This window comes from Sorex araneus, chromosome 1, assembly GCF_027595985.1.
Source record: "Sorex araneus isolate mSorAra2 chromosome 1, mSorAra2.pri, whole genome shotgun sequence".
Taxonomy (NCBI): Eukaryota; Metazoa; Chordata; class Mammalia; order Eulipotyphla; family Soricidae; genus Sorex; species Sorex araneus.
Window position 1 is genome coordinate 27522724 of NC_073302.1, and position 13615 is coordinate 27536338.

General features: G+C 46.1%; 1 long non-coding RNA gene across 2 annotated transcripts in view; it reads left to right on the forward strand.

Annotated features, from left to right (window-relative positions):
- The first annotated feature begins 1615 nt into the window (after positions 1-1615).
- The window catches only part of LOC129400830 (uncharacterized), a 76822-nt gene continuing 64822 nt past the window's right edge, over positions 1616-13615 (forward strand). For both annotated transcript variants that reach the window (XR_008627925.1, XR_008627924.1), the window contains exon 1: positions 1616-1720. This is a non-coding gene — a long non-coding RNA (uncharacterized LOC129400830). The remainder of the gene's footprint in view (positions 1721-13615) is intronic.

Genomic DNA, 13615 nt, shown 5'->3' on the forward strand with positions numbered 1-13615 from the left:
ATGCTGTCTCGCCATCACAGGATGGACACCTACATGATGTGCCCTTTAGAATCCACAGCAACTTCCTGTGTGGAACAGAGCAGAGAGGGGAAGGTCTGCCACTTTCTGTGTTGTGGGGAAGAGGAATCACAGGAGCACTTAAATAACCCCATCCAGTCTGTACTCTGCTGTGCTGACAGCCCTCTGGTACTTTCCATGAGGCAGATGACTGGGGACATGGGAATACACCAGATAAACCCTCAGGATGTCGATCCCAGGGGGGGTGCAGGAACCCTCTGGATGATCTAACTCGCCTTCAGATCCTTGGTGCCCAGAGTGGGACAGGGCACACAGGAGGGGCTTGGTAAATGCACATGCCCTGAATCCCTGCCAGCTGAAGGGCAGAAAGGCCAGAGCCAGATTGGGACTTTAGCTCTCAGGTTGGATGAGAAAACCTTTTCTTTTTCTTTCACCTCTCTTGGGATTTCTCTACCTTCCATTCATAAGCAGCAATCACCATTGCAACAGAGACCTGTGAAATAATTCTCTAATAGAGATCGAGTTTACTGATCTCTTTTCGTGATTGTGGCTGAGTGACCTTGGGCCGTCATAGCTCTCCAGTGCCTCTGTTTCCCATCCACAGCAATGATTAGACCTCATTTGGTTGTTAGGACTGAAAGAGATGAAGCGTGTGGATAGGAGGCGGCCGGTCCTAGGGCCCTGGGTTACCCTTGATCTGTGTTAGACATTTGCTGCTGTCCTGAGTGGAATGACCATGTTGGCCATTTCAGTGCTACCTTGAGATCTGCCTCTGAAGACTCAAGCCAAGAGAAGCTATGGGGGGGTGGAGGTGGTGGTAGTGGTGGTGGTGGTGTGAATGTGTGGTGTGTGTGTGTGTGTGTGTGTGTGTGTGTGTGTAAGGGGCAGGGGGCAATGAGTTGAATTATCCTTTACTGGCCAGTTGACCCCAGGCAGGGGCCCTGAGCTTTCTGCACCACCTTCCTTTCTGCCTCACAGAGACTTTTGTGGAACTCACAATGACACCATGGTGGAAGGTCCTGCCCAGGTGTGAGTCATTATTTGTATTCCCCTTATAGTTAAAAGTAGTAAAAGTATTTGCATTCCCTTCATAGTTAAGAGGAAGAGAAGGAGGAAGAGGAGGAGGAGGAGGAGGAGGAGGTGGAGGAGGAGGAGAAGAAGAAGGAGAAGAAGGATGAAGAAGGAGAAAGAAGGAGAAAGAAGAAAAAAGAAGAAGAAAAAAAGGAGGAGAAGGAGAAAGAAGGAGAAGAAGGAGAAAGAAGAAAGAAGAAAAAAGGAGAAAAAAGAAGAAGGAGAAAGAAGGAAAAGAAGAAAGAAGGAGAAGAGGAAAGAAGAAGAAGAAAGAGGAGAAGAAGGAGAAGGAGAAGGAGGAGAAGAAGGAGAATAAGGAGAAGGAGACAAGAAAAGTCTCTTCAGGCCTTTTCTTCTGTTCTGATAGAGTTACTGCTCTTTGTCAGCTGCAACAGAGAGGCCCTTGTCCCTGAATACCACCAGGGCCTGGTCATGGGGCCCAGTCTGCAGCCAAGGGCAGCTCTTCTGCCAGGCCCTGTTCGCCTCCCGCCTGCAGATGGCCCTGGTCCCTGCAGCCTTCCGCCTGCCCGGACTCATTATCCGGGTGTGGGAGCTGTTGAAAGGAGCTGAAGCAGGAAGGGGCTTTCAAGGGCTCCTCCTAAAGCTTCAAAGTTCACACCTTGATTAAGAGGTGAGGAATCAGCTTCTCCCCACTTTTCCTGGCACTGTTGTTCTGTTCCCATGGGCTGCAGATCCCAAAGAGTGGAAGGAGCAGGGGATTGTTGTTTTTTCTTTTCTTTGTCTAGGCTGCTCTCCTAAGCAGAAAGGCTAGACTTGTTTGTCAAGAGGAAGCTGAGATCCTGAGTGTGTGTGTGTGTGTGTGTGTGTGTGTGTGTGTGTGTGTGTGTGTGTGTGTGTGTGTGTCTGGGGGGAGATTTGCAAAGCTGGGCTATTTCTCAGGGATGGGAGGTTGGGGGTTGTTCTGGAGGTCTGGAAGTGGAAGGAAAGGGCGGCAGGTTTCTGAGGAGAGGAAGGAGGAACTCTCCGAGAGACAGAGAAGTGTAGACCAGGGTTTGGTCTTGGGCTCCCCATGGTCAGGCCTCTGAAGGCCGCAGGGAATGCTCAGGCACAGGCTGTGCTGGCAAGCCGGCCCGCCTGAACCTCCAGGGCCTTCCAGCCTTGACATGGAGGCACCTCCTGACACCCCGACCTCGGCTTCTGCTTATTGCATTGCTTCCCAGATTGTCTCTTTCCATTACCCTTGTCCTCAGGGCCCCCTGAACTCCCCAGATTTCACAGATACATGGGTGGTCTACCCCCACTTTCCTGTGCTGTTTTCTTTCAGACATTTGAGTATCCGGACATTCCGGAGTCTCCCTTGGAGGAACTGTGTGTGCCCTGGGCTGCCGGGACTCCTCCTCCTGGAGCCCCAGGGCCCCTGGCAGGGCAAGGTCAGCGAGGAGTGGGGTCTCCTTGGTAGAAAACAGCCTTCCAGAATCCCTCTTTCCTCCTCCTGAAAAAGGATAAAGAGGGGTTTCCCTGTGAGTGCTTGGGCGGGGTAGGGCAGATTCTCTGGGTTTCAAACTCAGCAACAAAGAAGGAGGCTCTGGTGTGGAGATGGAGGAAACCCTGGAAGGAGTGATGGCTAGTGGAAGAGCAGCAGGGAGGTGTAGGAAGATGTGGGTGTTGGAGAGACCGTGGGCTTTGCAAACCAGTAAGCTGGAGTGTAAATCCCTGGTTCTGCATCTCAGTGCAGGAGAACGGGGAAGCGGGGGCACAATGCCAGTTCTGTCCCTCTCTTTCTCAGCTTCATAGAGGGTAGCAAGAGTCCTATCCTGCAGAGGGGCCGTAAGGCTTGGTGAGACCATGCAGAGCATGTTCTAGAGGCTCTAATTAACTGTTCACCCTTTCTCTCCTGTTGAGAATGAATATTCAGTCTTCGGGAAGTTGTCTTCATTGTCTTTTAATAAATATTGCTCTAGAATTTAATTGCCCTAATTGAAAACTCTTCTTTCTTGTGGTTCATAGAGAATGCTCTTTGGATTTTCAGGTACCTGGCCTATATGAGGAAACAACGTATGAGAATTTACAGGGAGTTTTGTTGTAGGGGCTGTTTGTGATAGCCCAAATTGGGAACTGGCTTGTAAGTTCCTCTGAACATTCAATAAAGCATGATGGCCTCTATACTAGGGAATCCCAGGCAACCACTAAAATGGATGGATGTTGGAGATCAGGAGAGCGAGTCGATGGGGAAAGATGCATCAGATGCAATTGCTATAGAGTGAAAGGATACACACAACACAATGTCCAACACAGTTAGTTGAGTTTTATTTTGGTGGGACCATTCCAGCAGTGCTAGACCTATACCTGGTGATGTTCAAGAAGCAGGGATCACTAAGTCAATGATGGTTAGATGGTTGGAAGGATTGTTCGGGATGGTAAATGTGTGCTGAAAGTAGATAAAGGACCAAATATAATATAGCCTCTTAGTATCTATATTGCAAATCATAATGCCCTAAAGCAGAGAGAATGGGGAAAGTTGTCTGCCATAGAGGCAGGGGGAGGGTTGGGAAGGGGGAGATACTGGGGACATTGGCGGTGGAAAATGTGCACTGGTGGAAGGATGGATGCTTGATCATTGTATGACTGAAACTCAAATATGAAAGCTTTGTAACTGTATCTCATTGTGATGAGAGAGAGAGAGAGAGAGAGAGAGAGAGAGAGAGAGAGAGAGAGAGAGACCTTGTGGTGCTGGGGATCAAACTTGAGGCCTTTGAGGCCTTATACGTGCCAGGCAAGTTCTCCATTCCTTTAAATGATCTCCCTGGCAAAGTTTTCTTTGGGGAGGGAGTATGGGGTAGAGTCACACCTTGCCATGTTCGGGGCTATTCATGGCTCTATACTCAGGAGTGCTCCTGGTGATGCTCAGGAGATCATATGTGTTGCCAGAGATTTGAACTGGGATCAGTGACATGCAAGGCAAGTGCCTTAACTCTGGTGCTATTTCTCTGGCCCTATTTTCCAAAAAAAATTTGCTTGCGGTATTGGGGATGGACCCAAGGCCTTATACATGTAGGGCAAGTGCTCTCTGTTGAGCTAAACCCTTACCTTGTATACCACTTTGAAAAAGAGATGTGTGTGTATGTGTACATGCATAGAGGTGTCAGGACACAGCAGAGATTCCAAAAGAAGCACGTCTTACCCCTACAGGATTTCTGGTGGGGATATGGAATCCAAGCAGAAGAATATAAAGAAAAAGAATTTCACTTATTCCCTCTCTGCTCTATATAACTGTGCTCTTGGCATGTGACAATGGTGGACAAAGATCCACATTTTATAGCAGTGTAAAATGCAAAATCCTGGAGGCAGAAAAAAGACCAGGATTGAGCTGGGGGGAAGGTTCAGTGGTAAAGACAACTGTCTTGCAAGCATAGGGTAACCAATTTAAACCTTGGCACTGCCAGTCTGTGCTGAGCTTGATCCCAGTGGCTCTGCTGTCTAGGACCCCTACGCCCATCACAATGAGTATCTTCTCTGCCCTACTGCAGTCAAGCATACCGTCCTACTGCAAACAAGCCCTGTAACAAAAAATGTAGGAACCCTGTGACCAGGGGTGTGACCCCAGCAAGCATCAGTGCCCGTACCGACCCCCCAAAAAGTTTGTGATGCTTGGTGAGCACTGCAGCCAAGTGCAAGCCTCACAAATAAGCATGTGTATGACCCCCTGATCTTTGCAACAATGAAGGAAGAGGAAGAGAGGAAAAATAAAGATTAACAGTGGTCAAGACTTTGGTGGGAAAGAGTATTGAATCGATGGAGCTCAGAGGCTTTCGGAGAGTAATTAAAACCATGTGTGACACTACACAATTCACTGTACTATACACATATATGCACAGTATACACGGGAATGTGTCATTACACTTTTTTTTTCTTTCTGGGTCACACCTGGTGATGCACAGGGGTTACTCCTGGCTCTGCACTCAGGAATTACTCCTGGCGGTGCTCAGGGGACCATATGGGATGCTGGGACTCGAACCTGGGTTGGCCGCATGCAAGGCAAACGCCCTACCCGCTGTGCTATTGCTCCAGCCCCTGTGTCATTACACTTTTGCCCAAATTTATAGTCCAAAGATCTGATCCTGAACATTCATTTAAACTCTGGCTTGTGGGGAGTTATAGTGCGATGGTGCAGGCTCATTGGCTGGGACGGATGCACCTCTAAGGCAAGGGGTGTTGGTCCCAGGGAAGGCCACACACATAGGGAAAGATGTGCACCTTCCTCTCTGCACCTTCCTCTCATTATTGCTGTGAACTTGGAACTGCCATAAAAATAAAGGCCCCCCAATACCTGAAAAGGATAAAAGTAAAAGATGGCCCCTTTTGCTGACACTCAAAAGGTCAAATGGGAATGGCGAAAAGCTGTCCCATGGATCAAAGTAAGCCACTTGCTCTTGCTCTTTCCTTCCAAGGAGTGACAATGGCTAGAAGCATCGATTGGGCCCAGGAGCTGGGTTATGTAAAGTGGGTTGGATGGAATTCAAAACATTGCTGCCATAGACAAATGTGGGGAGAACAGCTGGCCTTTCCTTCTCTGATTCAACAGACACTTCCGAAGGGCCCAGCCCCAGGGAGGCACACCAGCTCTGCTTGTTCCTCAGAATTTGCACTTGTGTACTTTTTTGGGGATTGGAAACAGACAGTTCCATGGCAGCATGAAGTCAGTGATCTCTGAAGGCAAACACACCTGCATGAAGAGAGAACTCATCAGGGAGTGAGTCCCCTGGGGCTGGCAGAAGCTTGGGGTGCAGCAAGGGAGTGTGGTCAGGGAGCTTAAGGGGTCATGAAACAGCGGGAGGTGGGGGAGTCGCTCATGTAGGACAGGGCTTTAGGATGCTTCTGTTTAAAGAACGAGAAGCTGTGGCGGGTTTTGCGGGGTAAGATCTGGCTATATTTTTGAAGAGCCCATTCTGGCTGCTTTCAAACGAGAGCAAAGAGAAATCCAGGAGCAGAACCCCAAGACCAATGACATGACTCAGTTTTCCAAAAAAGCTTTGGTGTCACACTACAGCGATGGAGGTAGAGGAGGTGAAACACGGCCAGATTTGTGCAGCAGTAGGGAAGATTGATGGAAATTTTCTTTCCCTTTGGTCCGCTGGGGATCCAACCCAGAGCCTTCTACATACAAAGCAGCTGTCCCAGAGCCAGTGGGATCTTTGGTGCTGTGAGTGCAGCCTGGGAGGGATGAAAGATGTGATAAAGTCTCAGCAAACGATCATGTCCAAGATAAGGAAAGCCTCCAGACTTTCAAAATACCCTCCAGCCTCCCTCCCTCCCCGTCTCTGAGGTGCTCTCTCTGTTGGTGAGAGAAAGGGCCTCAGAGCAGGGGCTGCCTCTGAATCACACATCTGCATATGACCACTGTCACTGTCACTGTCATCCCATTGCTCATCGATTTGCTCGAGCGGGCACCGGTAACGTCTCTATTGTGAGACTTGTTACTTTTTTTGGCATATTGAATACCCCATGGGTAGCTTGCCAGGCTCTGCTGTGCTGGCAGGATATTCTTGGTAACTTGCCGGGCTCTCTGTGAGGGGCAGAGGAATCGAACCTGGGTCGGCCGCGTGCAAGGCAAATACCCTACCACTGTGCTATAGTTCCAGCCTATGCGTATGACTACATATGACCATGTTGCACACTTTTTTCACTTGCTTAAAAAAAATAACAGGGCCAGAGAGATAGCACAGCAGGTAAGGGCACTTGCCTTGCACGTACTGACCCATGTTTGAGCCTTCACATTCTATATGGTCCCCAAAGCACGACCAGGAGGGCCGAGTTAGGAGTAAGCTCGGAGCACTGCCGGGTGTGACCCCCCAAAACCAAAAAGTGAAAAATAAATTACCCCAGACAGAAAAAAATTAGGAGGGGCCAGAGCGATAGTACAGCGGGGAGGGCATTTGCCTTTCATACAGCCCACCTGGTTTTGATCCCTGGCATCCCATATGGTCCTTCCCCAGTGCTACCAGGAGAAATTCCTGAGTGAAAAAAGAGTAACCCCTGAATACTGCTGGGTGTTGCCCCTCCCCCAATTTCTTTTTTAAAAAAATAAAGGGGCTGGAGCAATAGCACAGCGGGTTGGGCGTTTGCCTTGCACACGGCCGACCTGGGTTCGATTCCCAGCATCCCATATGGTCCCCTAAACACTGCCAGGGGTGATTCCTGAGTGCAGAGCCAGGAGTAACCTCTGTGCATTGCCGGGTGTGACCCAAAAAGAAAATAATAATAATAATAATAAAGGATAAAAACTTTGGGAATGTTTTTTTTAACTGAATGCAGTATCTGTTATCCTCTAAAGAAGTCAGAATTACTGGACTGGAAAGACGGTACATTAGGCAAGGCTCTTGCCTTCTATGGCCAACCTAAGTTCAAATCCTGGTACTACATATGGTCTTCAAGCACCACCAGGAATGATCACTGAACACTGCGGGGTGTGGCCCGAAAGCAAAAAGCTAATTAATTAAATTTAATTTAGTAACGAAATCAGAATGACTGACATTGATTTTGTTTTGCTTTGTTTTTTGCTTCTGGTTTTGGTTTTGGCTTAGGGCCACACTTGCAGATACTTGGGTGCTATCCTAGTCCCCTGGTTGGGGAGCACTCCTGGTGGTGTTTGGCAGATCATGTGGCACCAGGGATCAAACTGGGGTCAGCTGCATGCCAAGCAAACACTTTAACACTGTGCTGGCTCTCTAGACCCCCACATTGATTTTTTTAAAAAACACCCTACAAAAATGATAGCAGAAAAAATAGCTTTTAGAGAATATATGCTCAATATATAGTGAGTCTTGGTTTCATGTTGGTCTCAGCTATGAAAAGACCAGCAATGAATTCTATTTTAAAAATTCTTTCAGAAAGCACTTTTATGGAGGTTGTAAAAGTTAAAGCCTGGTGTCTAGTCACCAACTTTTCTTGGTGCAAACACATGGCATCAATCTATCAGACTTTAGTAGAACATGTGGTATTATGTTCACACACAACATGCACATACTGTTAAAGTCCAGAGAAAATGTGTCTGAGTTTTCTGAGAAGTTCTGGGCTGTTGGGAACTGAGTAGCTAAGAGGCTGCCCAGTTTCCACTTCCATTGCTGATACAGCTAATAGGAGACCCAGTCTGGGGATCTGGCTTTCTCCCTTTTCCACAGCAGGCTCCTGCCACTGTACTCTGAGGGTCCCTCCAACATCACACACCCTCAAAGTTCCTGAAACTTGCTAATAGCTTGTTAGATATTGATACTCGTTAGCGCCAGAAGGTTCTTCCCATACTTCTTCACTTAGAAAACATTGCTAGAGATGCCTTTTATGCTGCAATTTCTTTGAGACTTCTTGGGGGAGGAGTTACTTACCCTATCTCAGCCTCCATAATGATTTGCTCACAGGTCCATGTTGAAATTTTTCACAATACATTTGTGTGTGTGTGTGTGTGTGTGTGTGTGAATAGCCTTCATGTTTATAGCATTAGTTTAACTGTCTTTGTTGAGAACAGTCTATGGCCCAGTCCTCTTTGTAGTTCTATGATTTTAAACTAGGACTTGACATACAATAGATGCTTTTAAAAAAATCAAATAAATAGAACCTGTCACCAGCAGATCTTGGGAAAGAGCACACTATATTTGTGTGTGTGTGTGAGAGAGAGAGATAAAGAAGCTTGCTTAGCTCTGAGAGGATTAATAACAGAATTGACCAAAGAGACTGTGCCAGAGGGTGTTTCTGGGCAGACACATACCTGTGCTACTTTCAACTGTGACTGGATGATTTTTTTTTTTTTACTCCCCATCACATGGATGAGGGGTGGAAGGGCATCATCCCCTGAGACAGTATCGAGGAGTATTTTGAAATAAAATGGCTTAATTTCCTAGTGCTCCCTGGAGAGAGTTCTAATCCAGTTAACGCTCTCAAGACCAGTCTGCCTGCCAGAGGGCCAGTTTCCACCTGGTGTCCCTGATGACTCTTTCCAGAGCTCCAGGAAAGACTTGAAAGTGGCCCCAAGTGCACGTGTTTGCCTATACATTTTCCCTAAATGTATCATTTATCTTTAATATCAAAAATAGAATTAGATGGAGTTTCTTCTAATTGGGAAATCCTGGACTACAGCTATTTTGGGGGAGAAGGAGCATATCTGAGAGTGTTCAAGGCTGTTCTTAGTCCATTGCTCAGGGGACCATGTGGTGCCAAGGACTGAACCCAGGTCTCCCACATGCAAAGCATGCACTCCAACCCTTTGAATGATCTCCACAGACCTGGATTCTAGCTATTCTCCAGGCCGTAAGAGTCAAGAAGGGAAATTTCCTTCTTGCTTCTTCTCTGTTACTTTCTCAGAGGAAGAGGAGAATTTACTGACCTTTTCTCTTCTTTTGAGGCCCCAAATGGTTGGTATCATCTACGATCACTTCAGTCTTGAGTCCAATGCTGCCATAGATGTTAATTAGTATTTCACAAATGGAGACACTAGTGCTCAGAGAAGTTAAGAGACTAGTTAAGTGCACACAGCTTTTAAGCATCCATGCCAAATGTTAACCTCATTTTGTCTGATTCCAGGCTCATGCCCTTTTCACTTTGCAGCATGACTTACAATTCAGAAACACTTCACACCCAAACTTTGCTAGTTTGGAATCCATTTCACCCTGTCTGAGTTATTAAGTAATGATAGAATTAAGCAGTCCTGTCTTGCCAAAGAAGACCCTAATTGACATCTGTTGTAAAGATCATTCCGGTCTGTGAAGTTCAGTCTGTAGATTAATGCCTTGATTCTGGTATGAAACAAGAATTGGTTTTGTGTGAACAAGTGTCTCTGTTGTAATTAATCTCAGCAATGATCTTTTGACTTAGGAACCATTAATATGTAATTAGGTAGGTTTAACTGGAAAACATTTTAATTATGTATAATAGGGACAAGCAAGGGATTCAAGAGCAGGGACAGGATGAGGCAGCAGAGCTAATAAAGCTTTGCTTGGTGATTACTTTAGCATTGAGGATCAGAGTGTTACTTGTAATAAAAAATTGTGAACTATCTGTAGTTCCAGACTTATCTATGCTATGGAGTACTATGTGACTGGAGATAACCGGTATAGTTTCTTCCTGATGTGGAAAGAGATCCCATGCATAGACAGTGTGATGCATCAACAAAATAGCCACATCTGGAAAAGTCAGATGCTCTGTTGTTAAAATTATGGAGGAGTTTCCTCCACTCTCTGTAGATTTACTTGAACTTTCTAAGTTTTCCAATTAACATAAATTAAACCTACATGTTTTTAGGAGTGCTTCCGAGCAGTGCTCAGTGGACCCCAGGTCTGCTAACATGGATACTCAGACAACTGGACCAGAGGGTTCAATAACTGAGTCCAATCATGTACTGCTTGGATTAGGCGGTACAAGCACCTCCAGGACTAGACTTGATGCCAGGGATTAGTCTCTGCATATGCAAGGACGATGCAGTTTTAAGTTAATGTATGATATTAAGTATCACCAAATATATATGAGAAAGAAAACTGTTCGTTTCTTCCTTATCACTATTAAAAGATTGTATGCTACTCCGCCTCAAAGAAAGAGAAGAAAATCTTACTATTTTCCAATCTGAATGGGTCCTCAGGGTATGACGCAAAGCAAAATGAACCCATTTCTCAGAGATACGAGGATGTCACTTAGATGACTTAGATGATCAGGACGAGCACACAGAGCAGAGAGCAGGAGGGGGCCAGCCAGGGTGCACTGGGGTGGAAAGCTGCTATTCCCTAAGCATAGGGTTCAATGACATAGATGGTCTGGACATGTGCTATCTAACATACCTGTAGTACACATATTGAATCATGTACCTAGGATCTGTGAAGGAAGTAGATCTCAGTTCAGTGCTCACACCACAGTTGAAAAGTAACAATAGGAAAAGCCACATGGGTATGGCTCACAGGCCAATGTATGGCTACTCAGAAAGACTGCTCCATGGTTGGAAGCCCACCCATGAGCTGGGGAAGAAGACAGCTAAGATGGAGAAGGAATCACCAAGTCAATGATGGTTGGAGGGATCACTCGAGATGGAAGATGTGTGCTGAAAGTAGATAAAGGACCAAACATGGTGTCCTCTCATGGTCTATATTGCAAACCATAATACCCTTAAGTAGAGGGAGAAAGAGATAAATTGTCTGCTGTAGAGGCAGGGAGAGAGGTGGGATGGGGGAGGGGGAGAGATAATAGGGGACATTGGTGATGGGAAATGTACACTGGTGTTCGATCATTGTATGACTGAAACTCAAACATGAAAACTTTGTAACTGTAGCTCATGGTGATTCAATAAAAAAAACTTAAAAATTTAAAAAAATGTATGGCTACTGAGTCCTCTGCCCTAATCGACACGGTGCTTGCCTCATGCCTCCCTTCTAAGATGACGCCATTCCTCTTGCTTGGATGCTTAGGGCTTGTCACATGCTGTGAAGGGTGCCACCAGCACGTAAATGAGCATTTCTAGCCTGCAAGTGTGAGCATACGGGGAGGTCCTGGGATATGTGATGAAGCCTCTATTCTAGAAATGATGAAACCTCTATTTGAAAGATCCGTCCAGAAAGATCTTTGTAGCAGAGGTCCGTCTGCTGTTACAGAAGAACACCGGCGGGACACCAAGTCCGGAGCCCTTTGGGAGAATGGCAGCCATACAGGGAATCAAGGGCAAGGCTGATGTCACCAGGGGAGAGGAGAGCCAGTAGAAACACATCCCCTGACTCAGACTGGGACCAAGGCCTGAGACCTTTCACATCATTAGCTCTTGCAGGAAGGGGGAACGGAATCATTGATGACACCTTGAAAATGAAGGGCTGCTTTGAGCTGTCAGCTTCATTAGCTACTGTTTACCACATCCTTCTCCAGCGTGCCAGACCCCACGCTGAGTCCTTTGCAGACCCCATCTCACTGAATCCTCACAACCATCCTGTGAGGTACGTACGTTTAGCCTCATTTCTGCTAATGAGGAAATTGCAGCTCGCAGAGGTGAAGTCTCTTGGTCAAGGTCACACAGCTTGTGAATGGCAGCGTTCCCAAAATCTGTGCTCTTCACCACCGTGCCACTTTACCTCCAGAATTCAAAGGGAAAAGACACTGAAGGAGGAGTTAGAGGGGCGAACCGGAAGGCGGGGAGGGCAGGTGGGCCCCTCACATGGGCTCAAACTGTATTGCTCCAGCATTGCTGGGTCTGAGCAGCCGTCACATTGCTCAACCCTTGTTTTGAACCTATATTGGTTGGCCATGTATTTTGCCAAGAGTGAACCCCAGACACCATAAGCACTGCATAAAGGCAAAAAAATAAATTGAAAGGGACCGGAGCAATAGTGCAGAGGTAAGGGTGCTTGTCCTACACACAACAAGCCCGACTTTGATCTCTGGCACCCCAGATGGTCTCCTGAGCCTGCCAGGAGTGGTCCCTGAGCTCAGAGCCAGGAGTAATCCCTGGGCACCATCAGATATGGCCCTGACCCCAAAAAATTAGTAGGAAAAGAAAAGCATATTGGTTCTAGGTTCATAGACTCAGTATCTTTTCTATGTTTACCTAAAAAAAGGGAGAAGGGGACTAAAAGGATGATTCTAATTATTTGACAATCGGAACATTATGTTGTCAATGAGAAGATTTTAGAATGACATTAACAACACCACCACATTTTGGGAAACTAAGTAGAGTGAATATATCAGGGTTATTCTGGTATAGCATCTGCATCTAGTGGGGTTATATCTATTTTATTTTTGTATGGTAGCATAGATCACTGGAACTAAAATTACCTTGGCGATTGTATGCTTCTGCATTCTGATTGTACCTTATTCCACAAGCATTTGAAGCTGTTCCTGAGAAATGACAGAATATTGCAGCAATCAGTTCTTCCTGCTTCCTGTCAATCTCTATCCCTGGCACATAAGATATCTTTTAACATGCCAAGCAGATAAAGTGATTTCTGCTTAAAAATAAAATGCATCAATTTTGTTAGTTTTTTTTTTTTGAGGAGGGGGGGTGTGCACTTCTGGTGGTGCTTAAATCCAGAGTTCCCTCAAGCAATGCATGCACTTCAGCCCTTCGAGCCACTGCCTCAGCCACAGAATAAAGCACGTTTTAAGATTTTGTTCAGTCTTTACAAAATCCGGCAAAGTCTGGGAAATGCTGTCTGCCATGATCACCCTTCCATGATGAGTGCGTTTGGTATCAGGTGGACCTATGCTTCCAGAACTCTCTTCTTTATTTTATTCTAGGTTAATGTTGCGACGGGGTTATTTGCTGAAAGGGAGACATCATAATATTAGAAGACTTCTGAAGAAAGGCCTTAAGATGGAAAACCTATACCCTAAAAGAGACTGTTTACATGGAAGAAGTCTGTACTGTGTGCTAACCATTGGTCCCAAAAGCTTACATGTACCCAGTCACTTGTTCCTGTTAATGATTCACTGAGTTTGGGCTTATTATTATTCCAACTTTACAGGTGCAAAAACTTATATGAACCCCCCCGTGATTTCTTGGATTGTGTGACTCCAAAGTCTATGCTTTTTTATAATTACTACAACTTTA